This window comes from Manis pentadactyla, chromosome 2 (assembly GCF_030020395.1).
Source record: "Manis pentadactyla isolate mManPen7 chromosome 2, mManPen7.hap1, whole genome shotgun sequence".
Lineage (NCBI taxonomy): Eukaryota > Metazoa > Chordata > Mammalia > Pholidota > Manidae > Manis > Manis pentadactyla.
The window spans coordinates 116,951,410-116,971,612 of record NC_080020.1 but is presented as its reverse complement, the minus strand read 5'-3'; the positions used below and the strand labels follow the sequence as shown (position 1 = coordinate 116,971,612).

At 38.5% G+C, this 20,203-nt stretch overlaps 1 protein-coding gene across 2 annotated transcripts in view; it reads left to right on the top strand.

Moving 5' to 3' along the window:
• Nucleotides 1-20,203, top strand: part of CDH6 (cadherin 6) — a 136,384-nt gene that overhangs the window by 49,489 nt on the left and 66,692 nt on the right. The gene's annotated exons all lie outside the window — the stretch shown is intronic.

Below are 20,203 nucleotides of genomic sequence, written 5' to 3'. Positions count from 1 at the left end.
GCATTCACCTACTGCTTTGCTTTCTTTTTTTCCTGTAAAGGAAGTTTCTTGTTCAGCTCAGTGTTGGATGGCTTACTATGACAGTGAATATGACAATGTAAGTCCACGGATGATGGTGGTAGCAGAACCATAGCATGCAGGGAAAGCAAATCCATACCCAAGAACCGTGTCTGTTCCAGGAGGGAAGAGGGCTGAGAACTGGCCTGCAGCCAAGTTTCTGCCTGGTCTTCGCTAGAATTTCTTTGGACTTTGTAGACAATGTATGCCATATTTGGACATGATGCTTCAATTCATTCTCTGCTTAAGCTGTAGGGCTTTAAAGAAGTCCCAGGCAAGCAGAGGCTCCCTAATCCCAGTTAGCTTGCCAGGTGACTCAGTTTTACAACCCCTACTGAGAAAATAACTACAGTGTGTTTTCTCATACCTGCAGGGCCCATTGAGAGTTGGGTTGGACCCCAAATTCCATTTTCCCCTTGACTTCTAGAAACCCCCATTGTGACAGTGTACCACAGTGGTGTCTGGGCCCCAGGATTAGCCAGTGTCCCTGTGATCACAACTCAGTTACTGAGAATACAGTTGGAATAGATAAACCCAGGAACTGAATCTCTACATGAGCTCCCTGATTCCTGGAAATGAGCACTGAACTAGGAGTCAGTGTAAGTTAATGGACATCCCCTTAACTAACAAAGTAAACCAAAAGCAATACCATTCCAGTGGAGTTTCAGAGACATACTACCATCAAAAGTATGAAGAATTTGGGGGCTCTGCCTTTCCTTGTATACAATAACTGGTAAAGGGTTACAGGTCCCTTGGAGAAGCCTAAGGTCTATAAAGGGTCTGATCTCAAAGATTCCAGACCTCTTCATTAACAGTTACTGGGTCAAGGAATTGTCTTAAGTCTTAGAATTTGGTTAGTGGCTTTGTCTGTATATGAGGTGACTCTGCTTGCCAAATCTGGAGTTTTTCAGCTCTACAGATCAAGGAGAGAACCTTAGGAGGCTATCTATTTCAGCCCTAAAATCTCTGTGATCCTTTAACCACCACCCAAGACTTCTGTGGTTCTCCCCACTTTGACCACCACTTTGGCCAGGGTTCTACCCTTTCAATGGTAGCATCACCATACTCATCACCAGCCTACACAGAATGTCCTTGTTACTTTGCAAGGATGCTTGTATATTTTCTCAACATATTAATGAAGGGAGTGTTGTCTGGGCACCTTGAACAGTAACAAAAGACAAATCCACTTCAACTTCCTATCTCCCTAAGTCTTTCAGCTAGTTCTACTATGTTATTCCAGTGAATCTCTGGCCTCTCAATTTCATTCAACATAGGCAACTGTTGAGGCCAGTTTTGAGCTGACCAACCAAGCAAACAGAACCAAGTAGATCTGATAAGTCCGTACATGCCCAATCTAAAATTGTGATCTTCCCTACTTGGTGTAACACGTTTAGAATCCCTTTCAACACATATTCCTCAAAACCTTGCAGTTCTTTTCATGTGAGAGCCTTCTTCTCCAGGCCTAATTTTGTAATTGGCCCATGAGGTCTGCTAAGCTCTGCTGCTAGACACAGGTCTTTAAGCACTGAGGTTTAGTAAGGTGGGGACATGAGAATTGGCATTCCTTGCAACTATCCCAATTTGGGGTTACGGGGCCATCTTCAACCAAGACTGTATCAGTCTCTACAGAGAGAAGCGGGTCTGCTTTTTCCAGCCAGGGAGGCACAGAGAGCGATTGGGATTTAGGGATATTCAGGTCATCTGAATCTTGTTGTGTCTCAGAAGATTTTAGTAAAAATAGCTCTTTCCGTTTCTACTTGCAGCCCCCTCCTCCCTAGGACTCAGACCTGAGTCCCTGAGGGAACAAATTCAAATGGCAGCATCACACTGTGCTCAGAATTGTCCTTTCCATGGGATGGCTGAGGCTTCAGTACAGGTTCAAGCCTGTCTACCTGACACTTCCCTCTCTGCGGACGGTTCCTCTCCAGGGAGGTATCATGGTGTCTCATGCTCACAGGCTCTGGGCAGACTGACCCCAGGAGTCTGCCAGGCACATCTAGACCCCCTGGAATCCCAGAGGTAAACACAGCTCATGCTCAAACCTGGACCCCTGCTACATACTTTAAAACAAACTAGTATCTTATCCACTCTCCATTAACATAATCAAAGGCATCACCTGAAAACATGCAAAGGGAATGTTTGCTTCACGTTTCGCTTACAGAGTTGGTACCAAGCCTGTAAATACAATTTTAAAGGAAAAGTTCATGAGGTGAATTTGATATAATTTTAAAGTTCATTTCTTTTTATGACTGTTTCAGTCTGATTTTGTGCTGACTTGTTTTTATGGTCAAATATAAGTGCTGGATTGCCTGCCAGAAAAGTTAAATGTATTGTGGTGGCTTAATTTTGGCAACAATGTTTATACATTTTTAAGTTTTAGTCATGATGGAGGGTTTGCTTTTTTCCCTAACTGAATTGAGCCAGATTTATGTGCAATAAAGATGAAGACTTCTAACTCAGTTAAAACTGAGTTACCAAGATAATGGGCAGCCAGGATGTGGATTCAACTCCCATTTATAAATGGCATGAACAACAATCTCACCAGATAGAGAAGATGAAAGAGGGTCAGAGACAGGATTTGGAGATGAGATCACTGAGGGGTTCTGTCATTGTCGAGACCAACCCCCCATCCCTTTGTTATAGGGGCTGCTACCTTCCAATCCTAAGCCTAGTCAAGGGAGACATCAAGACCACCTAGAAGGCTGTGAGATGTGTTCCCTGAGTTGGGAGACACAGACAAGAACTAGTCTTGACTCACAGTGGAAGGAGGAAAAGCAGGCTGTGGACTGGGGTCTGAGAGAGGGACTGACTCATTTTTAGATGACAGGGCTAGGGGCATTCTGCAGTTTGTCAGGCTATGGAAGTGTGGTGTTCCCTGGGGACACATGTGGAGCACATGGTGAAGAACTGGCAGGGGGTTATCTTGGGCTCCATACAGCCAGGCTGCCTGGAGGAGTAAGGCAACCTCAGGAGAAAGAGGCTAAAAGTATTTAGGTGCTGCAGAAGGAGACCTCTTAGGGCATCCTGAATAGAACCATATAATTCTAGCAAGGGAATTACAGAAAAGTCACCAGAAGTAGGGAACTTTTGAGAAGCCCATCAAAATGCCCCAAGAGAGGAAAGTCCACTTTAATTATATACCTGAATCACCCAGTCGCGTCAATTTCAGCAATTTGACAAGCCCAGAAAGCATAAAGAACTGCTCCATTAACTTACCCCTCCTCCCAACTAACAACGTGAACATTGACATGGGACAGAAGCTGCAGCTGATGAATTGGGAGCTCAGGGCTAGGAGGCAGGGAGCAGAGCTGTACCCCTTCTCCATGGCGTACTTCCAGCAGGAAGCAAGCCTGAGCTGAGAAGGGAAGATTTATTAAACCGGATTTGGTTTGATCGTGGCATATATATGTCACAGTCTACTCACTGAATTGAGAAAATAAATAGCCCATTTATGAAGAAAGAAAGGCCACACCTGTCACAGGCCTGGTAACAGGCAAATATTACTTCCACTGAATGAAATGTAAACAAACAGTGGGAGACACATTTACATTTTGATTTTGATCCCTTTCCGGTTATTATTATAAATGGACCACTGCAGAGTTTGCCCTTATTCTTCCTCTTTCCCTCTCTCTTTTTGACTCCTTCTCTCTCATCTGCCTTACTGGTCTTTGTCCAGTATGAAATGTTGAGAAGCACCATCCTGCCTCTGTCAGTTCCTCAACATGGCTGTCCCAGCTCACAGAGTTCAAAGGTTGATGGTGAGCAGAGGACACGGTGGGGCTTTATTTTTAAGTTAAATAGTTGTTTAACCTATTAGAGTGACAGAAGGTTGAGAACTGATAAAAGCAGTGATGTTATTATTTATGTTATAAATGATTTATTTATTATCATCATGGATTTTTATTTATAAGAAATGTTATTTAGCTTAAGCAGAAAACCCAGTTGTCTACATAGCCAGTCACCCAAAGCATGTTTTATCTTCCTTCTCAATCTGCAAAGTTACCAAAGACTCATAGGATGAGAGTCAAACTCTACTGAGCATACGTAATAATTCCTAGAGCAACCCTTCTGACTCTAGGCTATTTTATTATTTTCTTAATGGACACCAAAATAGGGAGGTGTAGAGGCCAACATAGAGTGGCATGTGTTTTACCATTTGATATATTTTATTTACCATTGTACCCCATTTCTCAGACAAAATTTTAAGTAAAAAATGCAAGGATAATCTGTAAGGGGGAACCTCCTGTCTGTTTCATTTTGGAATGAGACAGGGTGGTCACGAGAGAGGGAGCTCTGCTCATCACTGTGACAAAGGCACCAGAAAGCAGCGTTTACAGACATCTAAGTTGTCTGGTCTTTCTCCATGGTGCCCCAGGCCAGCTGTTCTCATGGCCAGCCTGATGCTGAGGCCAGGCCAAGCCACAGTGTGAGGGCAACATCAGACCATCAGGTCTGCAAGGAGATTTGAGGGTCAAAAAGGATTTGGGTAATAAAACAATTTAGAACTATTATTGAGTAGAATGCAAAATATGGTTAAGTGTGTAAGATAAAAAGGAAAATTTGAATAAATTTCATACCTTGGGTCCTTCCTTCATACCCCCAGGGACCCTCATACTCAGGACATCTCTACAGCGAAGTCTGAGGGTCAGCTAGCTACTTTATCTGAAAAGCCATGATGGAAAAGAAAAGCATATCAAAAGTTATCAATTCATCAGATTTTCACCAAACTGTGACCCAATAATAGCTACTCCTTCTGTGTACCCTGTCATTCGATCTCCACATTAATACCCTCAGATCTGAATTTGGTCATCCTCAGTTTAAAGCTAAAAAGGCTAAAAATTTTAAGGTTACATAACATGCTCAATGTCACATAAGTAAATACAATTTTCAGCCTTTATCTGGCTGATGCCAAAGCCCATTCTCTGAGCTACAATGATCCAGCTAGTCTATCTGGTAGCACACTGGTTTTCTATTCCCACACCAACTGGAGAGGATTGCTTTGGACAAGAAAACAGCCAGGGGTGCTGTCTCAGGTGGCTTGGTGTCTCATAGGACAATTTCAATAACAGTCTTTCATCAAACAGATAAAGTACCAAAGTCATTTCTCTTTAGTTATAAGCAGTGGTAAATGTCGTGTATGCAGACAGCAGTCTGTTGAGCTGTGAAAAGTGGCACTTAATTCTATTTTTCAGAAACTTTTCATGAAAACAAATATTTTTAGTTGGTGGGAGCACTTTAAGACATGGAGAATTTCAAAGCATTTGTCCTATTGAATTTATGACCCAAGTTTCATGATGTCCCCATCTTGTTCTTTGGAGTTTTCCTGATTAGTATAGAGTGTGGCCTACTGTAATTGTACTAGCAAAATTAAGGATCTTGTAAGCCTAAACAGATATAACCAGAAATTACAGATATACCAGAGGAAGAGCTGAGAGAAGTTATTTACTTGCTAAACTATTGTTTTAGAGATTTTTCCGTATGGTTCAATGCAGTTTAATTGTCTAAAAACTAAAACTTATATAAACAAAGGTACCTAGCCAACACCAGAAAATTATTTTAAAGGTTCTAATTAAATATGTATGTTTTATATTTCTTCTTTTAAGCAATTACACTATTCACTCCAGCCTGGGAGGCTTTCTTCCTAATGATATTAAAACAAGAAAAAAAGATTCATTGGCATGAATATGATATTTAACTGTTAAATTAAAAGCAGACCTCAAAGCAATCTTTCAAAGCAAGTGTTTGAAATAACTTCTCTGTGAACTAACCCCCCCACCCCCATCTGGTAATGACTTGGGGGAAAAAAACCACCTTTCTGTCCTTTTTTCCACTCATATCCAACTACTCTGGGCCAAGGTGTTCCCTACTAATCATACATATTTTATTTTCATCCAACTTAAGAGGGACCTAATTTAAAAGAGAATCCCATAGTAAGTACTTACTAAACATGATGAAAGTCCCTTGCTTGTGCAATTTCTTTTTCACGACAGCCTTCCCTTTATATCGTTCTTTTCATCTCTTTACATTAAGGGCTTGTTTTAGACCGTAATTATTCTTGAGACTCCAGGTTAACACAGCCATTAGATCTTGTATAGGTGGATGATAAATTGGAGGCTAACAAGTTGTACTGATCTTTTTCTCAGAATTCCTCTTGTTTGAACTCATCTACCATAAAGCAATATGAAGGAATATCTATATTCCAAAAAGTAAATCATATACACATATGCAGTTATACTGTCCTAAAATCTAGATATGAAAGATTGTGGATTGTCTCTTGCAAATAACTAATTTCTATTGCCCTCTTGGCAGGGGAATTTTGGGGAAAATTTATGCATAAGTTATGTCATAGTTTACAAATTTCTCGTTTTGTGGCTTTAACCATTTCAGAGAGCTTTGTTTTCCTCCATCTCTTCAATGGGAAATCATTGAATCGGTGTTACTTTAAATAATGATAACATGGAATACAAAAGGGTCTTTTTTTCTATAAATAAAAATCCTTAAGTTAAGATTTTCATTTTCATTTCAAAAATGACACTTCAGAACTTTATCAAAATTCCAGAGCAAGCAAAATAAAGATTGTACCCAATTCCCTCTTTTCCCATGTAGCTGACACTACATTTTATAGATATTTTGGTCCATACCCATCAAAAAAGAATTCTGGGACAAAAATCCTCTATTTGGGGCCCTTAATGCTGATCCTTTGCATCTTAATTAATGGTTGCTCATGACCTGGAGCACCAAGTATTGCACTTCTGGCATTATTTGTAGTTGGCTGAGATTCAGTTAATTGAAATTTTTTGCTGTTACTAAAGAAAATGTGAAATGGACTATTTATAAGCATGGATACCTGATTTTTATTTACAGTCACCTAAAAGAAATTCTACATCAGTGACAGAGCTACAATGTGTTCTAAAGTTAGGATATCAGAAACACTCAACTCTTAAAGATGCTTCTAAAGTGTTTAAATATATATATACACACATACATAAATATGGATATAGATTTTGTTTTCTTCATAAAGAAATAATGCTCTTTTCACAAAAGCTTTCTAATGTGTTATGGGAAAAAATGAATGATTACATTAAAGTCCATTAATAAATTGCTAATCAAATAACAATTCGTGATGTTCCAAATGGAACTATAGCTGAGTTTGGCAGTAGTTCTATAGGACTAAATCATATTCTGGCTTAGTTTTAATATCCAAGGAAATTCATTTCATAATTGGTAGGTGTGCAAATATGCTAGCACTTCAGGTTCTTATTTTATTATGAAAATACATTAGGAAATTCTATTTCCCCTGCCATCTAAAATTACAAAGCAACTTAATGGTATGCTTAAGTAACAAACATGCCTTTTTTCTGGGTATAAAGTTTTCTTCTTTAAAATAAAATTAATATGTAAGAAAAATACTTGTTTTGTTTTTTAAGTAGGCTGCCTTTTATATTTTGACTTCATGTTTTTCCTGATATTAACTGGCCCAAAGACTACAGATTGTTATATGTGCTATTCTTGTACTGCATGTGATCAGCTCTTGATAAGCAACGAATAAGCTTACTGAAAAGGAATACCAGCTAGTATTTATTGCCTGCTTACATGGCAATATGATGTTTTACATGCTGTATCATGTTTAGTTTTTATAACAAACCAATCAATGCTCAACTTCCTCAGCTGGCTTGGCCAGGCCCCTCTGTGGTAATTCAAATAGGATACCCAAGGGAAGCCTGCTCATAAGTCAATGCCATTTCCTAGACCTCCACAGGTTGTGATTTCTTAGAGGATGTGAGAAATTTGATGATTAGCTTTATCAGTATGGAAACAAAATGTAATAGGCCTGATATAGGTTCTGTTGTTTAGAAATAGAGAGAAAAGTGTTTTTAATAATTGTCGTGACCATTAATGGAATATGTGTACTTTCTTTGTCCAGAAGCTTTCAAAAGTATTTTGGATACTTTTTCTCCTGATTTTTCATAAAGATAGTGAGATAGGGAATATCTCAGAAAGACTGATTTCAATTTGTTCTTCTAGTAGATTATCAACTCCTTTCCAAAATCAATCTTTACTAACATAAGTAATCATGGTTTACATCAATAGAGGAGAAAATGGGGATTATGAAAAGATAAATGACATAAGAAGTTGGTGGCATATAAAAATTAGAACTAAAACCTCAAAATCATCAAAATGTTGTTTATCTACACATTATGCTCTTCATTAAAAAGTACTTTTCTATAGTTTTAAATGGTTAAAAGGCCACATTACTGACTTATTAAAGAAGTACCACGTGAACATTTTGATCTTCTACCAAGGACTAAATGGATAGATGAGCAATACTGAAAAGCACTTGATTTGCCGACTGCAGAGCGCCAAGTAACAATGACAGTTACTTTGAACAACAACTTACAGTGGGAATTAGCTTTCCGCTGGCCCGCATTGTGCTCTGGTGCCCCGTTGTTTATAATTACACATGTTCACTGTACAGTTGTTAAATTAGAAATTGAACTTCTTTGACAACTGCAGCAAAACTTGACGAAAGATGAATGTGGTGGGGTTTTTTTGTTTGTTTCTCTCTTTCTTCTTTCACTTATTTAAGCATGTATTAATTAACTTGTTCTGGCAAGTGTTTAGTAAACATTGAACAAGGGCATTTCTTTAGCAGTATAATTAAAATTCCCTTTTTAAATGTTTTGCATGATAGTTTATGCACAATTTGACTCAAGTAAAGAGAGGTTCTAATTAAAGTTTTTAAATGAAGGCAATTGAAATTGGTAAAACATCCAGCAATCCGTTCAAGCACATTGTCTTCCTGTCTAGTGCAAGTTTACTTGGATGGTCAGTTAACATTAACCTGAATTAGTTAAGATGTCCTCCCCCTTCACAGGCCCCATTCTACTTTAGTTAGTCTTAGGGGATAAACCTTTAAATGTTGCAGTACCCCCTTAAGTTGTTATTCAATATTTATTCAACTAAATTTCTTCTAAGTTATTACACCAGGATATTATGAGAAGCATCTAGATTAGGTGATGGATTCTCTACAAATAAAAGGTTAAATAAAGCACATTGAATGAATGAAGCTATTGAAACATGAAGTGGGGCTTTGGTAATTTTTTCCCATTACAACTTCATGAAAAGGCTTACACCTCTATAAACAGTGCTATCATTTTTGGTGAGAGTAGCACAGTAGCATTTCAACGCTAACAGGAACATGTCCAAAGCACATAAAATACCTGGATCATCATCTCTTTTTGCCACTTTTCTGTATGGTTGTGTGTGTATGTGTGTGTAGTGGGAAAGGTGAAGAGAGATGGAAAATAATTCATTTTGCCTGTAATGGATTGATTGACCTGAAGTGAAAGACATTTTAAGGGAAACATCAAACTCCCTCTCTTTAAATTATTCATACTTTTTTCCTTTTAGTGATGCTGTAAACAACTCCAAAAAACAAAGCCTTAAACACAAGAATTACTGGTAGTTTATAAGTGATTTACTGGCTCTCAGGATCACTGATGTTTCTAATGATTTTTTTTTAATTGGGGAGGATTAAAACAGATTGCTCCAGATCATTTCTTTAGATCTATGGCTCCTGTACCTGAGCTGGCCAGGGGGGGAACAGAAAGTCATTCCCTCTGTCTCTGTACTGTGGAACTGGAGCCTGCTATATGGAGCTAGCAACCACTTCTGCTTTTATAAAAGAAAAAGCAAAATATCCCCCTGAGTCCAGGCGGATTCTCCCTAATGCTGATGTTTACTTAGTAAGCCCACTCAGCGCTCATGCTAAGTGACCTTTCCAGCCTGGCTCTTTGATTTTTAGTAATAAAGGTGATTCTGTGGTCTCCATCCACCACTCCTTTGTTTTACTTCTTAATTTCTTTGGAGCTCAGAAGAGAAAGCAGGGTGCTTTCTCAAGCAGGGTGCTTTCTCAGGGTGTTCATCAAGTGCCTCCACTGAGTCCCCAAATCTTTATTCTTCCCAATTTGAAGATGAGGAATTGAAGCACATCATAACAAGTCACTTGCCAACTTCTCAAGATGAATAATGTTAATGCTGGCATACAGACGGGTGAGCTGGCTCGGTGCACAGGGCTGACCTATCCCTGGGTATCAGCACACCAGCATTAATTTCAAACATGAGAAACAAAAGCTCAGAGAGGTGAGTAGCTTGCCCGTGATAATCTGGGAAGAAAGATAGACAGTGAGAACCTACCTCAAAAACGTTTGATGTCATTTTGTTCAGATGTATTCTACATATCCATGCCTTCTCAAACCAAACATTGATGAAAACAAGGTCATCTTCATGAACACTCGTTGCTGAATCGGCAACATGGCGATGTCCTCGTGATGAAAACAAAGGTGAAGCATTCCTATGCTCATCAGTCGTCTCATAGTTGACTCAGTCATATAAGCATTCTTACATTCAGTTGCTCATGCGTTCATCCATCCATCCACCAGCTTCACAAATGTCTATCTAGTGTCACCGTGTGCAGGCACTGTTCTCAGTTTGGGACCACAGAGCATCGCCACTCTCCCAAGGCCAGCCCCTCTTTTGGTCCTCTGTCGGTAGTTCTGCTACCTGCTTTTTGTAGCCACTCTCTCTGCCGCTTTCAGCCACCCCCTCCCACTTATATCAGTATTCCATCTCCTCCCACTCCTTATGCCTCCCTTGAATTTGCTGGGGATTTCAAAACCTGGTGATAAATTTGTTCAAATTTTGTCTGAAATGAGAGTAAATAAGGCCTAGGTGCTGTTTCCATGAGCAAAATACAAATGAGATTGTGAGCATCATAGCTCAGAAGGAGCCTTAGCAAGGTTTTACCCAAGTTCTGCCAACTGCTTGCTGTGCACCCTTGGTCAGAGGATCAGGTCCCTCTAAGCCTATGCCGCTCATCTCTAAATCAACAAATTATAATAATGATGGTCTCCCTCTCAAGGGATTGTTGTTTAAGACTTACATGTTTATAGATCATTTATCCCATTACCTGGCACAGAGTAAAATGTTTGTTTGCTGTTATTATTTAGCATATACACTTTGTGACAATTATTTTTACCTCTCAGAGACCTGTATTATATTTTTAGGGAAGTGAAAACTCAATTTCAAGGTCACAGTTATTTATGTACTTATCATGGGCAGCAGGCTGGCCTGTGACTCCTCAGGGTGAGTTCAGAGTAAGGAATCTGAAGTCTGATGCAGGGGTTTGGATTGGCTCATTATGTACTCATTGGACAAGTTACACAACCTCTCTAACTTTCAGCCCCTCATCTGCAGAAACTGTAAGAATATTATCAGCCTCACACGATCATCACGTTTGTGATGTGTTTAGCACATAGCAAGTTCAGGGATAGAACACAGCATATTTGACTAGCATTACTATTTATGAGTCAGACTTCATGTAATTGATAAAAAGCTTAGACATTATATCAGCAAAAATAAATACATTTCCATTCCTCGTAACACTTTACACAAGTATGAGCCTTTAAAAATCATCTTGTGATGTACCAGGTTTCACAGTGACTTAATGGTAAGACAAACCATGTGACTCCTTTTGCAACTTAATAAAGTTAAAACTGTTTTGAACTCCTCACACTCACTAAGGTTCCCTTATCTCCTGCTGGCCCATAGTCCCAGCCAATATTCTCAGGCTGCCCTTTTATCCAGCTATTGAAAGAAGAGCAAAACTCATTGAAATAATTCATGCTGACATGCAAGTGGGCTTTGACACCTTGCAGTCTTGTTCAAGCTTCATTGTCCTACATGGCTATGCCCAAAAGAATTACCGTAGCTGCCAGACAGTCTAACGTACAAGCAGGGAGAAATATGAAACCAAGTCTTTCATCTATTTCTGCAACCTAGACATATAGGTTGCTACAGACACATTTAAAATTCATGGTATGAATAGCTAATTAAAGGTATAAGATGCTTTCTCTTCTCCTTTGCTCACATGAGTAAATCTCTTGGGAAAAAAAAAAACATCCACAAGCCCAGCGCCCTCGGGAGCCAAGCAATATGCACAAAGAAATGAAGCAGCAGGTTTAAGAAAACCACAGTGACAGTGAGAAGGCCAAGGTCAATTGAGCACAAAGTGGGACAGGCATCAATCAGGATCGGTGGGGATGTACCTGCTCTGCTCCAGGAGGCAGCTCCCTCCACTCCAGAAATAAAAATGTCACCAGACTTCTGAGGGTTCAAGTTAATCAGAAATGGGCATGTATTAATCTTTAAGGAGTAGTGACTAATTTCAGCTTCTTAATTGTAAAAGGCAAAACAAGAAATTCACAAGAGGCAAACTGGCCCTAGCAGAGCCAATGTCCATCCTCTGCTGAGACATTCTTTGACACTTTAGGTAGTTGTGGCCATTTTAATGTTAGTAGCAAAACCTCACATGAACTTATTCATATTTCCTCTCAAAGTCATCCTATGAGGAAGGTACATTGTCGGGCAGCTGCGTCTGGGGATGCCTCTTCCTGTGCACTAGGTAAAACCTCAACCCGGACAGGCAAGGATTCTTGGCTCTGGTGGAGAAGGAATTCTTGACCAGGTCTGATGAATGTAGGTAAGGAAGGATTTTATTAAAGCGAGAATAGAAGAGAATGTCAGCACGTGTGCAGGCAGTAGAGAACAAGGAAGAACACAGGCAGGAAAGGGAAGCTAACTCAACTCCTGCTCGGTGTAGGGTGAACCCCTTGCCAACTCCTGAAGCCAGAATCACCTGACATCCAGTGTTTACTTGAATCTGCACGGCATGAGAACTAAGTCCCTACCACCCCTGGATTTGGGGGAGTTGTGGAGCACTGGATGGAGTGAGATTATGTTCTGAGAACTTCTCAAAGGCAAAGAGAGGAGATATTCCAGCAGCCCACTAAGAGCATGATCATACATCTGCAGTCCTGTCCAGATCACCCAGGCGATGGGAACTTGCAAGCCCAAGTCAGATATCTCAGCAGCCCCTCCCTACTTACCTGAAGTAGGACAGAGAGAGTGAAGACTGGTGCTTAAGCCTAGAAAAGTGAATGGAAGAGCAAAATGACAAAAGCATTTACCACCAGAGGTGGAAGTTGGAGAGTTCTTGTCTTTATCATGGAAAAGAGTTCAGAGACAAGTGCAATAGGCTTATGGAACAAGAAATTTTATTTGATATGAGACAGTACACACTCAGATGGGAGTGCAGGCGACCTCAGAGAGGAGGTACATGTAAGGATTTAGGGTTTGGGGTTTCATAGGGCCTTTTGGGTAGAGGTCAGCACAAGACATGACTTATACAGGTGATTAATAATTCCTTTGAAGTTTTGTCTTAAGAATAGGGTTATTTAGGTGACTGCATTTGTCCAGATCTCAGCATTCTTTATATAGAGAAGTTCATTTACACTTCAGAAATCTATCTCTTGTCATGGTTACAAAATTACTTAATTGATTAAGGGGCTGGAAGAAGAGGAAGAACAGCATGTAAATTAATTTAAAGAATAAGCTGGGCCTTTTTTACAGGTTAAGTAGATTTTACAATGGCATAACCCTTATCCCATTTCCCTGCCCTATCTCAGAACTAATAATTTCATTACATTTCATATATAAAGAAATTTGAGACTCACATTTATTCCCCACTTGCCCAGCCAGTGGCGTGCTGGAGCCTGTTCTTAACCATATTCTGATAATCCTCTCATGATAAAATAGTTTGTACTTTTCCCCCATATGGAAAAAGAACTTCGTCTTTATCCTCTAGTTCAAGTTTGTGTTTTTTTTGTCCCAAGTGATTATTCAAATCAACAAATATTCCTTGAGCCTCAACTACATATAAGACCATTTTATGTGCTGTAACACATTTGATTTTAATTCATTAATGCAATGTGTGGAATATAATTTTAGAATGAGGGTAATACTGTTGGAATAGCTTCATCTGGAAATACATCAGTTTGCAAACAGATTGGCGTATTATCCACAAATATAAACATTAAAAAAAAAAGCCAGGCATCATTTGATGGCTGTTGCCCTAATGATTCATTGGCACAAGAGAAATGCTACATGATGAGAGATGCCAAAGCTGTTTGACACATTTCAGTGGAGTTCATTACACACACGAAACAGAACCAATTTTACTCAACAGTGACTTTGACATTTACAGAAAAATGAAATGGCGGTTTAGAAATGAAGACTTCATGTGAAATCTCTACCAAAAATTTTAAATTGGTTCTATCCTTATGTCACCACATCTAGATCAGCTATTTCTATAGACTTATTTTTATTCACAGCAGGTGGCAACCTATTCAAAACAAAAGTTTCTTGGGTGATCAGAAAATTAATCTTGAACAAAGTCAACTGGCTATACAATTCTTCTCAGAATACAGAACATATGTGTATTTTCAAAGATCTTCTTGCAGGAAGACATGTATGCCTTTGGCTTCACTCTGTTTAATTCATTCTGATTTCACAGTTCTGTTTCTTTAATTTGCTAGGTTTTAATGGAGTAAATACCATCCTAGCCCCATCACACCCAGACAGGGTGGGACAAGAGAGATTTCAGGCTCAGAGTTGGAATCCCAAAGGGTCTGGAGAAATGTTAAATAGTTGTAAATAACCAGCTGTTTTTTACTTCATTAATGATGTAGTGTGAGAAAATGTACCAAAAATGAATAAGGGATTTATGATACATATGCTAAAAGCATTGCTAATGCATTATGCCAATGAGTTAGGATGACTTATGCATAGACAATATTTTCAGAAATGTTTTCTGTGAGCAGCAGCATGCAAAATACTATGCAACAGTACTTATATGCAACACTGTTTATTTGAAGAAACAGTTTCATAACAGATTTTAAAATATTCTCTTACTATGGTAAATGATTAAAGTATGTTAATAATGTTGCTTTACTGAATCTTTACTGTGCTTTCAAGGCCAAAGTTAAGGCTCTGTATACCAAAGAATGAATGTGCTTGGCTTAATTTGCAAGCCTAAATAGCATTATAGTAATATTGCACTGATTAGAATTAATCAAGAGCACCAGAACATACGCTGTCTGCATTCTAAAACTTTAAAGTAATTATATTGCTTTTAAATCTAATATTTAGTTATTTATTTGTCTGTAAATAGTATAATGAAATCAGTATCTCAAAACCAGATAATATAGTTGAGTCATTCAGACTGTTATCAAACATTAAGTCACTGGAGAAGCAGTTCAATCAACAGAGAAGTTTTCTAATTAGCATATTAATTATTTGCAAATAAAAGGTGATTCCAAAGTACTCTAGGGAACTTGAAGACACAGTAGTTTGCCTTCTCATTCTATATATCCTTATGAGATACTTTTACATTATTAATTTCTAATAATCTAGAGGAAAAGGTTTTGCTAATCAAAGAAAAGCTTCAGCCCAACTTCTGCATTAATTATCACCTATACTAAATTGGTAGAACCTGAATTAATGAGGCCCAGACTCCTCCTAAATGGCATGCATTAAATAAAAGCAGGACTTGACTATATACTCTTGTGAAGATTGAAGTATATATGCATACTGGCTGCAGGCAACTAAATTTCAAAGTATACAATTATCAAAGCTACATGGGCCTTGCCCCACAATCCATAAACATCTTAATTATCACCTACACGTCACTAAAAAAAAGGTTTCAACAAAGATTTGAACTCTTTTTCTGGATCAACTGCTTAGCATATCAAATTTCAGACCATGTAAATGATTGCTTATAAGAAATAGAAGATCCCCCACCTCCCCAAAAAAACCCAGATCCCAGCAAAAAGAAAATAAAAAATAGAGATATTGTCTATTAAGTAATCTTTTAAGTCCATTGCTAAGCTGTCATCAGGCTGTAATTAGGCAGTTCTAGTTTTACTTTTACAGAGTTTTTTGATATTTCTAATTGATTTGCTCTTAATGCCATGAGGTGAGGGTGGGGGGGAAAGTTCACTGTCTACTTTCTTTTGCATTTTTCCCCTCCTGCTATCGAATCATCTGTTTCTTTCTTTCTTTTTTTTTTTTTAATTTTGGTATCATTAATGTACAATCACATGAGCAACATTATGGTTACTAGATTCCCCCCATTATCAAGTCCCCACCACATACCCCATCACAGTCACTGTCCATCAGCCTAGTAAGATGCTATAGAGTCACTACTAGTCTTCTCTGTATATACTGCCTTCCCTGTGCCCCCCACCACACATTGTGTGTGCTAATCATAATGCCCCCTTTTTCCCCTTAGCCCTCCTTCTGGTTCTTTCTTAATTGAAAAACCATACCTAATTTAAAATTCATGTATGTATGGCCTTACTGCATTGTCCTTTTGGTTTACTTTCTGACATCTCGAAAAAGAGCCGGCACATCTGACTACTGCCTGCCCTGTGGTTCTCCTGCACTGTGCAGCCTTCCCACGTTTCTCAAAGTTGTGCTACACTGGGTCTTTTCCTTCTTTCCTTGAACTTAGAGTCACTCAGCACCTTAAGACTCCTGATGTTTGCATCTAAGGTCATATTTGGTGGATGTGTCTTCTTTTTTCTTTTTTCATGTTTTTAGATTAAGTAGAACCTAAAATATATGTGTATTATTTTTTTAACTACCTCGAATGCTTATCCAATATAACATTAAAATAATATCAGCATGTTGATTACAAGAAGACTTGTTTGTCTTTTTTTTGTAAGGACAAAATTACTATGTTTAAGTTACTTCTGATTTTTTTTTCACCTAAATTATGTAGAGATGACTTTCAAAACCTTAATTTAACAAAAATGGCAAGGGAAAAAAGTACACATTGATTTTATGAATGAGTGATTCCTCCAGTAATTCCTTTTTGCCTATATTCTTCTGCTTCATGTAGGCACTGCGCATAAAGCTTCTGCCTTCTCTCCTTGCACACTATTACAGTGAAATTCTGAACTGAGTCCACACAAAGAAAAACAATTAGCAAACGGACTAACTCTGACTTTTAAAGTGCTTCTATTCTTTAATTTTAAAAAAATTTGACTTGCTTGGAAATGCTTCTAGAAAAAGAAAAAGTATATAAGCCTAAGGGGGAACTACACTATTTTTTGCAGACTTTTGCAGTGTGTTATAGATGGATTCTATACATAAAATGCAAATAATAGTTATGATAACAATAGTAATACTAAGAATAATAGCTAATCATTGTTGATACTTTACTAAGTGCCAGACACCTTTCTAAGTGCTTTGCATGCAATGACTTATTTAATTCTTACAACACCCTATGAGGTAGTTACTCAATTATCCCCATTTATAGAAGAAGAAACTAATGTACAGTGAGATTAAGCATTCCCAAGTTCATAGCAACTAATGGGCAGAGTCTGGACATAAACCCAGGCAGTCTGGCTCCAGAATCGATAATCTTAACCACTGTGCAGTCCTGTCCATTAGGAATTATTAAATAAGAATGGCTAAGTTATATATTCAACAGTTTAGAGTTTGTTGGGGTTATTTAATAGTTTTTTTATGGAATTTCACAGAGAAATCTATCTCTCTAAAATGCTAACACCAAATGCAAGTGGATCACAGTAATTTTGCACATTGAGTTTTTAACAAAGACACACCCTGCCAAGTTGTTACAGAGAAAGCTGGGTTATAACAAACTAGATGTTCTAGCATACTTGGAAATACTGCTTGAATTTTTATCACTTTAAAAGCTCATTACCAACTAAGCAAAAAAAAAAAGAAGAAGAAGAAAAGAAAAAGAAATACTTGACATTTTGGTATCTGTGATATTAAAAAGAACTAATATTTAATATTCGAGTGGCAACAGCTTGTAGAGTTTGCACACAACACCCACAGGGATAGATTTTTCTTTAAAATGGCCTTTAGGAGTCTGCCTTTAAACAGCTGACACTTCCATTCTCTGCATCCCTCTTTCCTGCCAGCTCCTTGGGGCACACACTGAGTGCAGCAGCAGACATGAAATTCTTCACTGCACGATTTGTCTATGCAAATAATGGAGAATGTGAGAAATTAAGAAAAATGTAATTTCCACTGAATCAACCTCACTGTAATCTCTACTACTGAAAATGAATAGATGTCTTTAGAGGGCTTTTCTACATATGCTCTCTCAATCCCCTCTATATACTATCCATGAGAAAAGAGAAGAATCGTGTTACCTAATTGATCATCAGTCATTCCACACCTGTACCAAGGCCACATAATGACAAGTATTCTGTTATCTGGCATCTTTCCAGCATGACTAATTGTTAGTGAGGTAGAAAGGGACATGGGACAAGCATCTTGATTAATTTATCCTGCCTATAATGAAAACTGCAGGGATATAAATAGTATAGTAAGAATAGGAGGGACTCCATCTTAAGGCTAAAATTTCATTTTAAAAACCAGGGAGTTAGCAGGTAAGATTCCTAACATATTTTACGGGATTTAGCCAACCACCAACCCTTTCTTAAGGCAGGAAAGGCAGTCCTAAAGGGTATGCTTCCACTGCTTGAGGGTAACCACTATATAGGAGAAGAACAGGATCAATAAACTCCTTGGGTTAACATTTACCTTACAGAATATCCAGAGCACTGACTATGGACAATGACATGTCTCTCACCAGAGACAGACATCACGAGACCACATGTCAAGCCTATACCACCCCGGCCCTTTGCCCCAGTCTTGAAATCCTTACAAGACATGAATCCTTTAAGCACGCCTCCTCTCTGAGGTTGCCCACACCCCCCTTTCTTCAACTGTATACTTTACCTTAAATAAAGATTTCCTGCTGCTCAGCTTACTTTGTCAAGTCTCTGCATTCTTCAAAGCCTCTCTGGAGGTTAATAAGAGACCCCTTTCCCCATGGTTAGTGTCTTTGTGACTTTGCTATTTCACTCAATATTCTATTCTTAAGTATAAGTCTTTATTCTGTCCTACTTCAGGTAAGTAGTAAAGGGCTACCAAGAGCTTTGATTTGGGCTTGCAAGTTCCTGTTGCCTGGGTGACCCAGGCAGGACTACCGCTGTAAGATCATGCTCTTTAGCAGCCTGCTGGAAAATCTCCTTTCCTTCATTTGGGAAGTTCTCAGAACATAATCTCACTCCATCCACTGGTCTTTGGCTCTCCCAAATCCTGGGGTGTGTAGGGGCTTAGTTCCCACACCGTGCAGATTGAGGCAGGCACTGGATGCCAGGTGACCTTGCCTTCAGGAGTGGGCAAGGGATCTGCCCAATGCTGAGCAGGAGTTCATTGAGCTTACCTTTCCCCCTTCTGTTCTCCCTTGCGCTCTACTGCCTGCACAGCTGCTGCCATTCATCACACTACTCTTGTTTTAATGAATTCCTCCCATACCTACACTCATCTGACCTGTTTGAAAACTTTCTCGATCAGTCAAGAACCCTCCCCTATCCAAGTTGAGGTTTTACCTAGTGCACAGGTAGAGCCCTCCCCAGATACAGCTGCCTGGCAACAACAGTACTAATTTACTCATCTATGGAATTTTCAACATCCACAGTCTGCTATTAAAAAGATGTATAATACTGGAATAAATGTTTTAAAATGATGAACACTCTGAAACATTTCACTTACATTCCAACAGAAATCCTTCATTAAGCCATGTGTTAGGTGGCCATAATCACTCATTGTTGGGGTTTAAAAAAAAAAGTCACAGATACATTTACCGGGTAAAACAAAAGAAGACAAGTAAACAGACCTTTTCTGACATAGAGAAAAAAATACTGATCAGCTTACCCAAAACTTGTGTCTTACCTGCATTATTTAGCGAATGTAGCAGTTTAATAACTATTATGATCTGCATTACAAAGCAGTTCATTTTTTGGTTAGTATTAGTTAAGAAAATATTTTTCTCATACCAAATAGTATGATGAAGGAGTAATGTGTCGAATTTTTTTTCCCAAGAAACGTGGGAAAGATCAGGATGTAAATATAGGCATGTATCATTTTAATTACATACGATAGTAAATGAAATTGTGACATCTTTGCCAAGTAGTCTAGCCTGAGGATTTTTTAAATGCTTGGTTACATTCTTTGAAAATTAATATTTGTCATAGAAAATTGTTACTCACAAGTATAATAGCTGAGTTTCTGAAGATCCTGCAGTTGATTGCCCTCAACTGTGATACTGAGGCGTTTGATGTACCTGTGAAAATTACATAGAAATTGTTGGACCAATTTTAATAAATAGGCTTGATTACTCATGATATAAGCAAAATTTTGA